The 16,616-nt window shown below is 40.3% G+C and overlaps 1 long non-coding RNA gene across 1 annotated transcript in view; it reads right to left on the bottom strand.

The window, feature by feature from the left end:
• The window catches only part of LOC116283925 (uncharacterized), a 268,303-nt gene that overhangs the window by 32,327 nt on the left and 219,360 nt on the right, over positions 1-16,616 (bottom strand). Inside the window, exon 8 of the long non-coding RNA XR_012062728.1 lies at positions 3,510-3,596. This is a non-coding gene — a long non-coding RNA (uncharacterized lncRNA). The remainder of the gene's footprint in view (positions 1-3,509; positions 3,597-16,616) is intronic.

Below are 16,616 nucleotides of genomic sequence, written 5' to 3'. Positions count from 1 at the left end.
AAAGTAAACTTTCTGACTGGAGATGGGTGACCTGCAGCCCAGAAGTGTCTGACACCTGACACAGCTGTTAGGGACAGAGCTGGAACAGACACCCAGGTCTCTGGCTGCTGGTCTAGGATTTTCTTCCACAGGACCATCAGCCTCTGGAAGTTTGAATGCAAATAGCTGGTTTCGCTGTAAACTGGAGCGTCAGGGGTGCAACAACGTATTACATACACGTAACAGCCTTTGTTCCAGGTAAGGGAGGGATTGCTGAGGAGTCCAGAGTCTTGTGCAGCTGGGGAGAGCCTTTGGGTCCATGTATCCATTCACATGCCACCTGAAGACCTTACCAGCCCACTCAGCTCTCAAGGACTATTTTCCCTTTTTTTTTAATTACAAAAATAATGGATAATGACTAAAGATAATTTGGAACATTTTTAAAGTAAAAATAAATCATCTGTCATAAGTTACACATGTTAATCACTATTAATATTATGGAGAATTTCCTTCCAACTTTTTTCTTCTCTACGTCTACTCAACAATTCTTTGGAGAAACCAACCCCTCCCTTTATATAACAATAATAAACATCATTGTGGTCCAGTGGTCCTCGCTCTGCTCCCCCAGCCTCTAAGTGAGAAGCGTGAGACCATGGGATCTTTGCCTGGGTCACAGGGATTTGTTCAAGTGTGGCCACGTGAACCAAGGCTAGCCCACAGAAGACCTCCCTGGGACTTCTGTGAGAGTTTTGGAAAGGGTGTCCTTACTCTGAAACATGAAGTCTCGGGATCAGATTGGCCATGGGGTCTTGCTTTCATGTGGGGAAAAGTTGTCTACCCAACAATAAATCCAAGACGAAAGAAACAGAGCTTGGGGGACTAGAGAGAGAGACAGAGAAAGAGGAAGGGAGGGAGGGAAGGGAGGAAGGGGGAATGAGAGAGAGAACCCTGAAAAGATCACTTGATGCCTCGACCTAAATTTGCTTGACACTAGCTTTGCTCAGGAGATTTCCGAGTTTCTATGACCCCATAAATCCCCTTTTGAGGAAGTCAGTTTGAGTGCCTGCCACTTACAATTGAAAGAAAGCTGAATGATACTGGAATTGGCATCTGGCTGGTGTGTACAAGTGGCAGAGGCCCAAGCATGAAACTGGCTAGTTGAGGCAGGATATGAAGCCGTGAGAGGGTGAGATGCCTCCAGCCCCAAAGCAGAGGTTGAAAATCCTTGTGCTAACATGGACTTTTTGTAGCTACTTCAGGCAATACATGCAGCTCTGTGCCCTGCATTTTTCACTTAGCATAATTGCAGTGATAATGACAATAGTTTGTAATTATTGCACATTGAGTATTGTGTGCTCTGTATTTTCCAAGCATCCTCCCATGGTATCACTCAGCCCTATTAGGTATGTGCTATTATAGTCATCATTTGCAGTCCCAAAGTAGTTGAAAAACAAGCTTAAATTCAAACAGCTAAAAAGGATGCAAATCTTATTGTTCTGGCCCAGAAAAAGAATTCCTAACTACTCCTATTTTTTCTACTTCATAACCATGTTTCTATGGATTACTTATCCTTTGCAAACATTTTTAATAGCAACACACAATTCCATGGAGAACATGTAACAGTAAATTTCATCTTTGGGAAAAGGACACAAATGAAGACATAAGGAGAGATGGGTCAAGGCTGCTGAGACAAAGTTTGGATCTTGGTGGCAAAAACAGTGGTTTTTCCAGGGAAAGCAGATTGGCTAAAAACCTTACATGGAGTGGATCCCCAACGTCCTTCCCCCTGGGCGCTGGTAACTGGTATCAGTTCCCTCCATCCTCACTTCCAGGGGCCCTGCACAGGTAATAAGATGTGCAGTAACAGAAGAGGAGATCTTTACAGCTGCAGGGGAGAGAGGGAGGCTATTCACTCAACAAAGGTGTGTTGACGCCGCCTGCTCTGTGTCCAGGGCTATAGCAGTGAACTACACAACAGAAATTCTTGCCCTTACAAAGTGTACATTCTGCTTGGGAAAAAGTAGCTAAATCAATCAATCAATGGAACATATCAACTGAAAAAGATTGATAAGTGCTAAAGAGTGAAAGGAAATAGGGGAACAGGATAGGGAGATAAAAAAGGTTGCAAGTGAATGGAGTTATCAGAGGAAGTGATGTAGTGGAGGTGACATTTGAGCAAAGACTTGCAAATTGTGAGGAACTAAGCCACGTGGAAAAGGCATCCCAGGAACGTGTGAACACAAGGGCTCTGAAGCAAGGGAATGCTCCACGTGTTAGAGGAAGATCCAGGAGCCCATGTGGCAGGAGTGGAGCCGGTGAGGAGATGAGTACTAGGATATGAGTCAGAGAGGGGACCGGTCAAGAGCAGACCCTGGGGGGCCTGGCATGCCACGCCACATGAGTTCTTTGGTGTTTGCTTCGAACAAGATGAAGGACACTTGAACAGAGGCGTGAAATAATCTGACTGAGAGTTTAATAGGATCCCTCTGGTCCATGTGTGAGGAACAGACTGTAAGACGGAAACCAGAGGCAAGGAAATCAATGAAGAGAGATGACAGTGGCTTGGAATACAGTACTAAGTATGAAGGTACTGAGAAGTGATCAGGTCCTGGACGAGTTAAATACAGAGCAGAAAGGATTGCTGATAGGTTGGATGTGGAGTGAGGTAGCCAAGGAGTCAGGGATGGTCCCAGGTTTACAGACATCCCCTAAATCATCTTTTTTTGGATGGTTTGAAAGTTGAAGTGGACCTTGTCCCTGAGATGAAAGTGGGTGGCTGCAGATGGTCCACCGCACACTCCTGTGACAGTTATTTGATGAAATGTGAAGTGATTTTTTAAAAATTATTTTTATTTTAAAAAAGGTAATTGGCTTTTCCAACACATTGGAATTCTGAAGCATTGTAGGATTATTAGCCTTTAAAAATGTGCCTTTCTCATAATGTTCTAGGTGAGTTCTACTCTTTTGGCTAGTCTGTTTCTAAATCATATTCTGTTAACTATTTTCTGGTTCTCTGTAGTTTGTGGTAGTGAACAATGGGAATAACTTAAATATCAAGGAATTATTTAGACATAAATTGCAGAAGATAACAAAAAAAGTATTTACATTAAATCTTATTGTTATAGTAAAACAATATATATAGAGAGATCTGGGAAGACTTGACATACATACAATGATTTTAACAATAGATGTCAAAGTGGAGGAGATTATGAATGTTCTTTTTAATTTTATTTAATAAGCTTCTGTTACTTTTATACTAAGAAAAATAAAAGAAATGTAATAAAAGAGGCAGTAATAAAAGTATTAAAAGAATTCTATTGCAGGTTATTTGGGGGGTTCCAAGTAATCTCTTCCTATCCAATATTAAGGTTCTTTAATTTTGTTATCCTTAGTGAATAAAGAATCAGTCTGTGGCTGAAAATCATTTTAAAATTGAAAAAGAAACAGAGTTTTAAAAAAAGTTTTGCAAATAAGAAAGATAGTCATAAAGCATAAATATTTTAACATATTTTATAGGACATGAAAATTACCAATATTGAACTTGAAAGTGAGAGGCTGGGATTTTAACTTTCATCAAATCCTCATTTTGGCTCCATTTGTTTTCCCCAAGTAGTTACCTATACAAAAAGAAAATAGGAAGGCATCTGAGGCATCGTGGAGTAGACAACAGGTGTTGTACTAAAACCCCTCAGTTTTAACCCCAGCACAACTTGTCACTATCATTTTGACCCTGGAAAGTGTATGTTAAATACATACATAGATCAGATTCTTCATCTGAACAGTGCTGATGATGAAAATTTCTTCCTCATGACATTGTTGTTGTGAAGAGACAAAAAGATGCATCTAGAGCACCTAATGTGGTGCAGCCATTATGGAAAACAGTATGGAGATTCCTCAGAAAACTAAAGATAGACTCACCATATGATCCAGCAATCCCACTCCTGGGCATATATCTGGAGGGAACTCTAATTTGAAAAAATACATGCACCTTGATGTTCATAGGAGCACTACATACAATAGCCAAGACATGGAAACAATCTAAATGTCCATCTATAGATGAATGGATAAAGAAGATGTGGTATATCTAAACAATGGAATACTACTCAGCCATCAAAAAGAATAAAATAATGCCATTTGCAGCAACATGGCTGGATCTGGAGATCACCATTTTAAGTAAAGTAAGCCAGAAAGAGAAAGAAAAATACCATATGATATCACTCATATGTGGAATCTTAAAAAAAAAAGAAAAAAAAAAGAGGACACTAATGAACTTATCTACAAAACAGAAACAGACTTGCAAACATAGTAAACAATCTTATGATTACTGGGGAAAAGAGGGTGGGATGGGATAAATTTGGGAGTTTGAGATTTGAAAAGGTTAACCACTAGATATAAAAATAGATTAAAAAACAAATTTCTTCTGTATAGCACAAGAAACTATATTCAATATCTTTTAATAATCTTTAATGAAAATGAATATCATAATGAATATATGTGTATATATGCATAACTGGACATTATGCTATACAAAAAAAATTGACACATTGTAACTGACTATACTTCAATTTAAAAAAATAAAAAATAAAGCACCTAATCGTGAAGTTCATCGTGAGGTTACTTCTCTGTAAATGATGATTGTTATTATCTCTTCAGATTACACTCAACCTGAAATATCCATTTGTCAATATTCCAGCTTCCAACCTAGATGGTTGCTGCTGCCTGCTGAGATCCTGGGTCCCTGTAGGGGACTCCTTTGTGGCAAGCACATTCCTCATGTTCTTGATGTGTTCTAAGGGGATGAAACAGAGTTGGAATCAGAAAATGCCTATTAGCTTATCACCCCAGACCCAGGAAAGTATTCTGAAACTCTTCTCAGGAGGCATTGTAGCCTGTTTGCCCAAAGGACACTGTAGATGGAGTTGTCATGTGGTCGGCATATGGCATTTTGTATTATAATCTGTTGTAATATTTCCTCATTTAGTCTGTTTCCCCAACTAGACTGAACGTTTTTGAAACAGGAACTATGACTGATGTACGTTGCTCTCTTGGTGCCAGGGACAGTCCATCTTGCAGAGGGTTGCTTATTAAGTGATGGATGAATGGACAGAGGGATATATAAGATCAGACGTTCTCAGCTACATATATGTTTCTGACCTATTTGGCTTTTTATTTTTTTGTAAAACAAAAAGAAAGTCATAACAATAGTGCAAAAATAGTCCTACTAATAGCTTTCCAGTTCCATAAATGGGTCAGATTTAGCTTCCTCTGAGCAGTAACCAATAGTAATAAAAAGGCATAGATTTGATTCCCCAATTCACTGACATAATGTATCTGTTAATAATTATGTTCACTAGAGGAGAACAGAGTCTATCTGAAACTCAAAAATGTATTTAACAGTTTTTGTTAAAGTGATGAGAGTGTTAGTAATATTAATTGGCTAATGGAGAAGAAGGAAGGGAGAAAATGAAGAAGGAAAGCTTATTAAATTCTTAAAGATGAACCTTGCTGGGCTCAGAAGTATTTATTTATTTATTGAGGCTTACTTTAGAATCTTTATCTTTTCTCTGATACATACCCATGTAAATTTTATAAGGTTCAACCTAACTTTTCATTTCAATAATTTTCAAATGACTAGCCCTCCAACTCCTTCCCTTTCCTAAGCAGATTATCTCACCCTCTGTCTCGTGAAGACAATATAAATACAAAAACAAACCAACAATCGGAAACCTGGAAACCAAACCCCTTCATCCACAAACTCTTCTTCCTTTTTGTAACAGTGGAATCGCTGTCTCTTCTCCCACCTGAAGTGTAATCCCGTTACTTTCAACTTTCTCAGGGTCTTATCTATTAATTATCCCTCCTCTTCTCTCATATAATTTCTGATCTCCTTTTCTATTCATTTCTGCCATCAAAAGGTAAACATCCTCAAATCTGCCCAACTGAAACAAACAACAAAAAAGGCATCCATTGTTCCTTTTCCCCTTCCAGCTAACACTCTCTCAACCGTCCCCTATCTCTTCATATCCGAAGTCTAAAGAGAATTCTCTACCTCCATTGTTCCTGTTCATTACCCTGCCCTATCATTTCATACATGACAACATATAAATGAATTTGGAAATTAATAGACATTTTCTTCTTATTTTACTGACCATTCAGCAATCCATGTACAGCAATCCACATACCTATCTATGTACATCTATAGCTCCAGCCCAAGATCTCCTAGAGATGTTCATCTCTGAAATGTTACCACTTCTTCCCTTCCAGTGAAATGGCTCCAGACTCTGTCACTACCACAACAGCCCCTTACAAGTCCACCTGCTTTCATGGTGCTCCCCTAGACTAATTGTCTGTAATGCAACCGGTTTTCAAAACAGATCATGTCTCTGTCACTTGCACCATCCAAGGACTTCCAATTACTCATTGGACAAAGTCTATGCTTCTTTTGGCATAAAAAGCCCTTTGAGTTTTATCCCCTGCATGCCCCTGCAGCCCTTTTTAAGCATCCATAGTCCAGTCAAATAGACTTCTTTCAAGGCCTCAAAACACTAAGCTCTCACCAAACTCCAAACTTCCCATGTGTTACTATTTTTGCCCAAAACACTGTCTTCCATCACCTCTCTTTCATAAGCCCTTACTAAATCTTTAGGTCTAAGATGCATCACCTTTTCTAGGGGACGTTCCTGGAAGTCTAGGCTCCAGCTTCTAGGCTATTTTAGTATTTTAAGTGCTGTTTCTTATATGAGCATCATTTCTCATAGCACCAAAGCATATTATTCTTATTCTAAAATAATACTCATCACTGAAGTACTCATCACTTCCCTGAAATTTCATACTTAATCATTTGTTTCTGCAACTAGCCTGTAAGCTCACAGAAAAAAAAAGCTTGTCTGCTGTGATAGCTCTGAAATCTATGAGAGGGATCCACAAATTGTAGATCAGAAAGATCATTTATGGAATGAATGAATGCTGGACACTCAATAATTAATTAAGACACAATGATTTTAGGTGGTTAATAAAAATGAGTGGCAATCAGAGACTCTTGACTAGGACAGTAACAATTTTACATTTTATATGTATTTTATATTTAGTATTGAACATGGATTATACTCTCTTGTATCTGTAGATAGTAGCTATTACTGAATTTTAATAATCTCCATTTCCATCATGGAGTCTATAAAACGCTTTAAAAAAACACATACACGCACATATATAGATATTGCTACATTTCTCTCTTTCCTGCAAAAGGGCCCATCACAATATTTTTACTTTACCTTAGCACTCTCATTCCTAGAACTCCTCAGTTTTGAACAAACTGCTTAGTTTCTGGATCATTCCATTTTCTCTTTTCTATCAGCAACTTCACATCTTTCCATCAGCTGTTCTCTTTCCAAAAGACCCTCCATCTATGTAATTTTGTCAGATTTCCTCTTTTTAGGTTCCAGAATTAACTCAACTAAAACTTCCCCATTTCTCTACAGAGCAACTAGAAATGCAAGGCCATTTTTTTCTTGTCTTTTACCTCCCAATCTAGCGGAGTGATCAGGACAGATGAGAATCTTAGGGGAAAAAGAAAGAAAGAAAGAAAAAAAGAAAGAAAAGAAAGAAAGAAAGAAAGAAAGAAAGAAAGAAAGAAAGAAAGAAAGAAAGAAAGAAAGAAAGAAAGAAAGAAAGAAAGAAAGAAAGAAAGAAAGAAAGGAAGGAAGGAAGAAAGAAAGAAAGAAAGGAAGGAAGGAAGGAAGGAAGGAAGGAGGAAGGAAGGAGGAAGGAAGGAAGAAAGAAAGAAAGAAAGAAAGGAACCTGAACAAAGTAAATAAAATGTAAGACTGAGTGGATGAGTAGATGCATGGAAAGATGGATGGATCTGTCCCATTGAAAACTCTGAATTGTGGTGGGGACGAGGAAAAACATGCCTAACCTCACCTCATTGGCTAGTAAATTAAATCTGAAAGATGTTATTACATGTGCAAGTGATCCAGCAACAAGGGTCACAATGGGAGGAAGAATTCATTTTCCTGAGTTCACTGAAGGAATCTGCAATCCAGGCTGAGATGTGCACCTTTTGCCTGACAACATCAAGAGCAGACACCACTGAGTAAACATAGACTTCTCTCCCATCAAATCCCACACAACCTTGTACTTCTCCAAAACACAATGCCCTGGAAACTCTCTAATGAGAGTTGTCCATGACTGAACATTTAGTTCTCATAAATCCCTTCTCTACTGCATCAGAATTTGGACTTGACAACCTTTAAGATTATTTCAAATTGAAGATTGTGTCATTCATTACAGTCCTTGAAAAGGACAATGGAAGAAATGAGTATCAATCAGGGTCCAATTAGGAAAACAGATGCCATACTAGGTATTTCAATAGAAAAAAAAATATTTAAATGCGTGCTAGAGGTGAAAAAGCAAACAGGTAGCAGCTGTCATTGTCAGGGCTGGGGACAGTGCCTGTTGCTGGTGGGGCAGTTGAGATCCATTTCTGGGGCCACATGGAAAGGAATGACAAGCAAGTACATAGGGCTTGCTTCTGCCCTGTTCTGCCTTCAAGTCTGGTTCCAACACCCTTTAATAGTGGATCCTAACAGCTAGCAAAGCAGAAACATAGGTTGCAGGTTCCCAGCCCCAGTACTAAAAGGAAGAGCATAGAGGAATGGATTTGGTGTTGAGATGTTGAGAGGTCATCATTTAAATTAAGGTAAATACAGAAATCTTGCTTCCAAAAATCTTAGATGCTTGCATCTTGGATAGGGGAGACATAAAAATTCCTTAATAACACTGAGATTCTGCAGAAGAGTAGCTGAGTAAGCAAAATGCATTATGAATCTTCATTTTCTCTGCTTGAATATGAATTATTCTATTTTTTACATAAGAATGTAGAGGGTGGGGGAAATGAGGAGAAATCAATTTGGATAAAATGATTTTGGGGGGGTGGCTGTGTCAAAGCTGGATGAAAAATTATGTTCTGTTGATAAAATGAACAATGAAAGTATGTGATGGAAAACTTTGTGAAACCAGAACCAACTATAGAATCTGATCAGAATTATTTTTTACAAGACTGAAGCAAAACAAAACAAAGTATGCATTTGGACCATCTGCCATTGGTCCTTAGAAGATAGTGTGGAATTTACCCAAACTTAATTTGTTGACAAAATGACATGCTAGGCAAAACAAATTTAATTTTCCCTCCAAAATCAAGTAAGGGTTTGCCACAATGGACTTGTCCCATGAATTATATTACTATTTTCCCTTATTTTAACTACTCACAAGGGTCCTTCTGAGAGTGAACACTCTATCATGGAGTCTTGTAACTCTTTAAATAGGAGGTGCTTAAAATGTTTACTGTTTTCTTGGAACCCCAATGACTCTGCTAACACAGACTCAGATATGAATAACAGCAGCTGAATCTATAAATGGGAAGTCTAGGTTAAGTGTCCAGATAAGACCAGTGTTTCCCCTCAAGCAACAGTATTCTCCTAACCTAAGAAATAATACTAATAAGATACTCTGTAGTTCCAGAGCAAGTTTTTCCATGCTTGGAAATCATATGAACATGGTGTGATCATAATTTTTAAAAGATTTGCTTTGGAAAAGAAAAGAAAATGAGGTGATAATTGCTTTATAAAATGTCAGTGCCATGAATTTTTCCAAGGTCAAGATTTTCCCAATTGTTTGTTTTTCTGAAATTTATTTCAGTCCTGTATCTTAATTCCCATTTGCAGAGCGTTTTCCAGTTCATGGTGCACTCTTACTGTATGATTTCATCAACTGCAGATCACAACAATATACGAAGAAGAAGTTACTATTATATCTCTCTTACGGGTGAGGAAACCAGGGCCCAGAGATTAAGTAATTTCTTGACCAGGATCACACAGCTAGCAAGAGGCAGAGCTGGGATTGGAGTCTAGTTTGGCCTAGTGCCAAAACTGATGCCTTTTCTAGAAATCTTTGTGGTCACCAGTCCCTGATCTCCATCTTTTTGCTAATCTCAGGAAACCTTGGAGAATTTTCCATGCATAAAAAGGGCTTCTAGTTTCGCCCATTGTAAACCTGGAGGACAGAGGCTAGTTCCTGTTACTCTCTACGTCCACAGAGCTAGTAAAGGACTGGAAACAGACTGTCCATCCATTAGACCACCTCTGACTGAGGGATAGAGTTCTCTATCTAACCTACACTCATTATGTCCTGCTGGAGGATGAAGACCTATAGTCCAGTCACTGGGCCCCAGTAGGGAAGGCAAAAAGGGAAAGGGGAGTGGGGAGGGTTGGAGGGTGAAATTGGAGGCAGAGTCCCAAGCCCCAGAGGTGCACTCGTGACATACAGAGCCCATGAAACCCACTCAGGTTTTGATCGGCTTCAGGGAGGATTTTGTGGGACAAGGATGAGAAGAGCAGGCCTGGAATAAGAGTCACCGGGAGCATAGCTGGTACACAATTTTCTGGGATATCAAAATCCACAGAGCTAACCAGAGGCAGAGGAAGCACAGGTCCTTAAAAATAACCTGTTCTACTCTCAGACTGTCGAATTTTACATCTTTGAAGATAGAGACTTAGGGGAAATTCATCAGTCTTGAAAACAATACTAACTAGCATTTGTTGAGTTAATCGTCTGAGTCAGACACTCAGCTAAACATTCTACCTGTGTTGCCTCATTTAATCCTCACAACTATTCTATGTTCTCCCTTTTACAGTGAGGAGGGTGAAGCTCAGAGAGGTAAGTAATTTGCCCAAAGTCACAGAGAAACAACTTTCTAAGCATAAACTTTCCCTTCTGTATAACAAAGATTATAACGGCTCCCCGCTGGGCTTAATGTCAAGATGAAAAGAGAAAATGTATGTATTGGAACGGAGTCCTGCATACAACAAATAACAGGTCTTCACTCTGTTATTTAAAGCAGAAAAATAGATACGGTTTGAATGCAGGTGGTTAAAATTCTAGTTTTTCCAGCCAACTATAAAGGTTCAAATACTTGTTTTGACATCTTCATTTGTGCATATTATCTTGGTTCTGTAAATTGCCCCTGCTTCCTTGTCTCTAGGTGCTAAAAAAAAAAAAGTAATGGGATCTGACTTGTAGGGCTATTGTGAGAATTAAATTTGGCTATGTATTTCAGTAGGCATAATCCCACCATGGCACCCATGATCTCTGTCCCCTGGTGTTACCTGTGCGATCTCCTCCCCTGAATGTGAATGCGTTGCATGGCTTGCTTCTAACCAATAAAATATGTCAAAGATGTTAGGCTGTCACACCCATGATTAAGTTCCATTATACAAGATTTGGTATTAGCAGAAGAGAGGAAGAGATTTCCCTGTGGGCCTCATGGAAACAAATAGCCAAGTTGTAAACGGCCTCTGGAGGGGGCCACGTGTCAGGAAACCATGGGCAGCTTCCAGGAGCTGAGCACAGCCTCCAGCTGACCATCAGTAGGAAGTCAGGGTCTTCAGTCATAAAGCTGCAGGGAAATAACCCCACTGAGCTTGAAGGCAGATTATTCCGTAGTTGAGCCTCCAGTTCAGAATGCAGCCTTACTGGCACCTTGGTTGTAGACTTGTAAGTCCCTAAACAGAGCACCCAGCTCAGACCCCTGACCCACAGAAACTAACTGGTAATAAACACGTGTTGTTTTGAGCTGTTAACTGTGTTAATTTCATATTCAGCCCAAGACACCTAAAGTTTGCTTGTAAAGCATGGCACAGAGACTTGCATGTATTAAGCCTTCAAAATATTAGCTGTATTTTCTACATATACCAATCAATAAACAGATGTTTATAAATATTTTTACTTATATATAATATATCTCTACAAATGGCTTCCTGAGTTATTGGATCCATGCCTTCTCTATACTTAAAAGGTCTTCTTAGAGTTTTCATGGCTAACTTCTCCTGGGTAAGGCCTGGAATTACAGAATTCCACTAGAGGCCCCACTCATCTGTCTTGTAACAGGGACTCAGAGAGGCTGGGAGTGCCTAAGATTCAACTTTATCTAAAATATTAAGGGCCTCCAAACAAAGAGGGACTCTGTGGAGTAGGTGGTTGGGAACAGACTGAGCATAATAAACCATGCTGTTTCTTCTTAGGTTTTCCTCACGTTATTAAATTAAGTGTCAATTTTGGGCAGATTGAATAACAGTAGCAAACATTCAGTTTAACAGCCATGATACTGTAGGCACACACTTTTAAGAGTCTCTCTAAGAGCCGGTTGGAATTCAGCCTGAGACAAATTCATAAACATGTATTTTATAACCTGCTTAGTAGGTTATTAAAGAAAGAGGCTGGATTTATTTAGCCATTGTTCAATGAGTGAAAATAGAATACGTTCAGAATGAAGACTTCTGTAAGGCTGTTGGTGTTTGGGAGGCTTCTCCCTCAGACCCCAGGCAACCTCTGAGAAGCTGATGACTCGTTGGTGAACACACTGACAGAAGCACCAAATGACACGCCAAAAGGAAGTCCCTGTCTTGCTATGCACAGAGTTCTCCTTGGCTTCAACACTGAATGAGGGGTTCATTCACACAGACTTTTCACACCCATTCTTGCACATTTTCATTACCTCAACCCTGAAAGAAGAAGAGAACTTTTTAAAAATTAACTCATCCTATCTTTCAACAAATAAGTTGTTGAGTAACTATGATAAGCCAGGAAAAATAAGCACAGAGAAGTGTAAAGAAGTTTAGTGACTCAACAAATGTTACACACCTGGAAAGCAGAAGTAGGACTCAAACTTTGGCTCAGCTTTGTTGATCTGCTCCTGACATGTCCTCTGACCACAAAGGAATTTACTGGTTTCTGTGATAACGATGGAGCTGCAACTTCAAGGGGAGCAAGATTTGGTGAGAATTACCTCCAAAAGAGGAATGGTGGCTTCTTGTTCTGAAGGGTTTTGCCTGGGGCTGTGAGCACCACCCAGGATGTATAGTGATATGCTCCAACCCCAGTCCTCAACACCGACGCTCTAACAGAGAGGCACCTCACCATTTCCTGTCCGGTGATCTTCAGACTGGCCAGTCACTCGTGTTGGGACTTTTGTCTATAATTGCATCACTTTATCATGGACCCTTTCTCTGAAGTTTGCTCTCCAAACATATTTTCTTAGAAGGCTAATGGGACTGAAAAACCACAACAAAAATCCCACATCACCTATTTCATATTTCATATTCTGTTCTCCATTCCAGCTACACTGGGCATTCATCCCTTTATTTGACTACTGTGGACAGAGCACCTCCTGTTAGGGGGGGCAGTTAGGAAAAAATGGATTTCCACTCAGCAAGAATAACTCTCAATCACTTTCCCTTGTGCTGTATGCATCTCCCAGCTCTCATCCTCAGTCTTAGCTATAAATGGCTTCTAACTTCTGTTGTAGTACCTTAGCAAAAGCATTCCGTTATTTCCAGATGTTGTACAGGGGTTTACACACCCAGCTACACTAACCAGCTGAAGAGGTATGGAGAAGAATAACTAAAAAAGGAGGGACTCTTGGACCCATGCATGTAAATGTGGCCGAGTGGTCAATAGGACCGGATCCGCACCAGAGGACGTGAATTTGAAATCGGGCTCCACCGCTCACTGGTGTGCATGATCCCAGGTAAGCTGCTGCACTCTCATCTACCTAACCTTGTTCTCAGAGGAGAATAATAATAGTAATAGTAATCATCTCATAGGGCTATTGGGAGAGTAACAATAGCTAACATAAGAGCTTAGAATAGTAACTGACACTTGGAAAGCACTCAGTACGTGTTAGCTATTGTTATTATAAAGAATATTAAATATTTCCATCTAAACCCTCGATCACCTTGCATAGCGTGTGACTTAACTTTTTCTAGCACATTTGAAAGAGCGATCTTGTAAAATCTTCTGTATTTGGTACTTTTTGTAAGAGTAATTCCAAAGGCATTATCATAAACATGGATTACCATTTTCTTAGCAGGGTAATAAAAAAAAACAAATGCTATTTTTCAAACTAAAGTTTAAGGCATACATTTGTCTTCTTATTCTGACTCGTTCCTCTTCTCATCATTATAGTTGGAATTTGTCGATTCTTTTGCATGTTCCAGGCCCTATGCTAATGTCTCTTTCCACTCTGATTTCTGGCTCTTGAGTCCCATTTCATGGCTTTGTATTCTGGTTCTTCTATATCCTGTCTATGTGAACCTGGAGACGTATTTACCTCTCTGTGCCTCAGTATTCACATCAGTCAAATGGGGAACCAAACTGGGTGTAGTATTATTGGACCAGCATAATACTTTGCACGTATGAGCTCCCATTAAGTTCTAGCTAGTGTCATGACCCTGAAAGCCAGGACAATTTCTGACATCATAGCTGTTCAGTTAAGACGTGTTGAATTTACGTTCTATGAGCAATGGGAGTAAGGACTCAGAACGAGGAAAGTGCAGGGTAGATGTAAAAAATGCAGAGCTCCATGAAGCTGGAGCATGAGTTGCTCTAGCCATGAAGGCCAAAACTCTCTTCCAGATGTCAAAGCGTCCTCCTCCCAGGCGTAACCCGAAAGCCAGGCCTCCCCAGTTCACTCAGCAACTAAGGCCAATAAGCCGCCTTAATTTGGAAAATTCCACTCACGTTCCTGGTCTCTGGCTCTCCACATGTCCCCAGGGGCTTTTATGCCAGCCTTGAATCCCAAATGTTGAAGAAGAAGAAAAGAGCGGATGGAAGAAAAAAAAAGGTAGAGGAAAGGTCGGAAATTTAAACTGAATTGTTTGGTAATGGAAAGTCCCTTTCAAGTCTCTTTAATTCTTTATTTGGATTCCATTGAGTGTGTGCCAAGAGGGAAAAGGGAAAGGTTAAATCCTTCTATCAGATCTGGCAAAGGAGCTCAGTCAAGCAGCTTAAGAGACGGATTAGCTGGCCTGCAATGCAGAAGTGTTAATATACAGGATGCCAGCAGGCCACACAGACCCCCTCCCGCCAAGCCTTGACATCCACTGGCCCTGGGAGGGGGCCTGAAGGAGGAAATTGGTCCACAAGGTTACAGATCCCCAAGGAAGTGCTAAATGGTCCCTCGGCACAGGGGCAGACGGGGCCTTAGGTACGCTCACCCTTTGAGGATGTGAGAAAGCTTCCTATTCTCCTCCCAGAAAATTGCTCATATATACAAGGTTTTGTCAGAAACCTTAGGGGATTCAAGGACCTCATGTATCCCACTCACAAATTCCTGCCTTAAAACTTTGAGAATTTTTTGCTAAAAATCTTGTTTTTCACATGCTTCTTCCTGGATGGCTTCTCTGGAGTGAAAACACTTTTTTCAACCAAGATCAGATCTATAATTCAAAACGTGCTTGTCGGTGACCCAATATGTCGGTATTGAATTCAACATCAGAGGTGAGTTCAGTGGAAGAAAAAACAACATCAAAATCCCTGGTCTTTGGAAGAAATGCTGGGCTCTGCTGTTGGCTCCAGCAATCCCAAGCTGGGTAATGTTGGGAAAGTCACTTAGCCTTTCAGAGTTTCACTGTCTCCATGACTGAAACAGTGCTGTAATAGTCACCTGCCAACCTCATCAGGTTTCCATCAGGTCAGACACTTCTTGTGTGGCAAAGTGATTTTCTAGTGATAAAAAGGACTATGTAAATATGAAAGGTCAGTGAGCAGCTAGCACATGGCAGACACAGGCGATGTTGAGATAAGGGGGACAAGGGTCCTTCCTCCCCTGAAGGAACTTCATGGAGTGAGAAGATGGACCAAACTTCAGTGACCACAGCCCACTGAGACAATGTGCTGTGATAAAGGTTTTATGAGGCCTCACAGGGAGAAGAATACATCACTTCGGAGAGGATCAGGAAAGGCTTTCTAAGGGAGAGAAATACCTGTGCTGAATTTCCAAAGGCAGTGAGGGTAGCCAGGTGGTAAAAGGGAGGAATGGGATATTTCAGTCAAAGGAATCATCAAGTTTAAAATCAAAGAGGAAAAGTGTGGTGGTAATTGCTAAGTATCTTATGTCATGCAGGTACGAGAACTTACAGTGTTGCTGGGGGTCTTGACTTAAAACATCAATTCCTTTTTGAAAAAAATTTGTATATATGTACTTTTTTTTTACTGACGTATAGTCAGTTTACAATGCTGTGTCAACTTCTGATGTACAGCATAATGCTTCAGTCACAATTCAGGGCCAGGGAAAGGAGGCTGAGATGGGAGAGAGTTTTGGGCATTTCCCTTCTTGAGTCTCCTCACTGCCCTACAGAAAGGCAGAGGTGGGCTGCCAAGAACATCCCATGTCTCCCCAGATCACTGCCCCCATCTTCTGGGGCTCTCTTGAAGGGAGATGTGACAAATGGTCACACTTCCCCTCATGCTTCAGATTCTTTTACCTTCTTTTGAGCCTTTTTCCCCAAATTTCAGATTAGAGGAAGTGCTTACTTCTTTGGGATCTTTGGGAACCTATCCCTAAATGGGGGACCCGGGGTGGACATCAGGAGAGGTGGCCTAGCTGCCCATGCTAAGAAGGCTGGGTGTTTTTTCTGCTCGAAGAACGCCCTCTAAAGTGTGCGTGAGTGCATGTGTATAAAGTCACGTGGGATCTGGAAAAGCCGGGGCAGCCAAGTACTTCTCCTATGAAGTGTTAAACTTGTGTGTGTTTTAAAGGAAATGCGTTTCTCATGTACTTAGGTTTAACATACCTAAATACT

Source organism: Vicugna pacos, chromosome 2, assembly GCF_048564905.1.
Source record: "Vicugna pacos chromosome 2, VicPac4, whole genome shotgun sequence".
NCBI classification, from domain to species: domain Eukaryota; kingdom Metazoa; phylum Chordata; class Mammalia; order Artiodactyla; family Camelidae; genus Vicugna; species Vicugna pacos.
The sequence above is the reverse complement of the archived record's forward strand: the minus strand, read 5'-3'. Positions and strand labels throughout refer to the sequence as shown.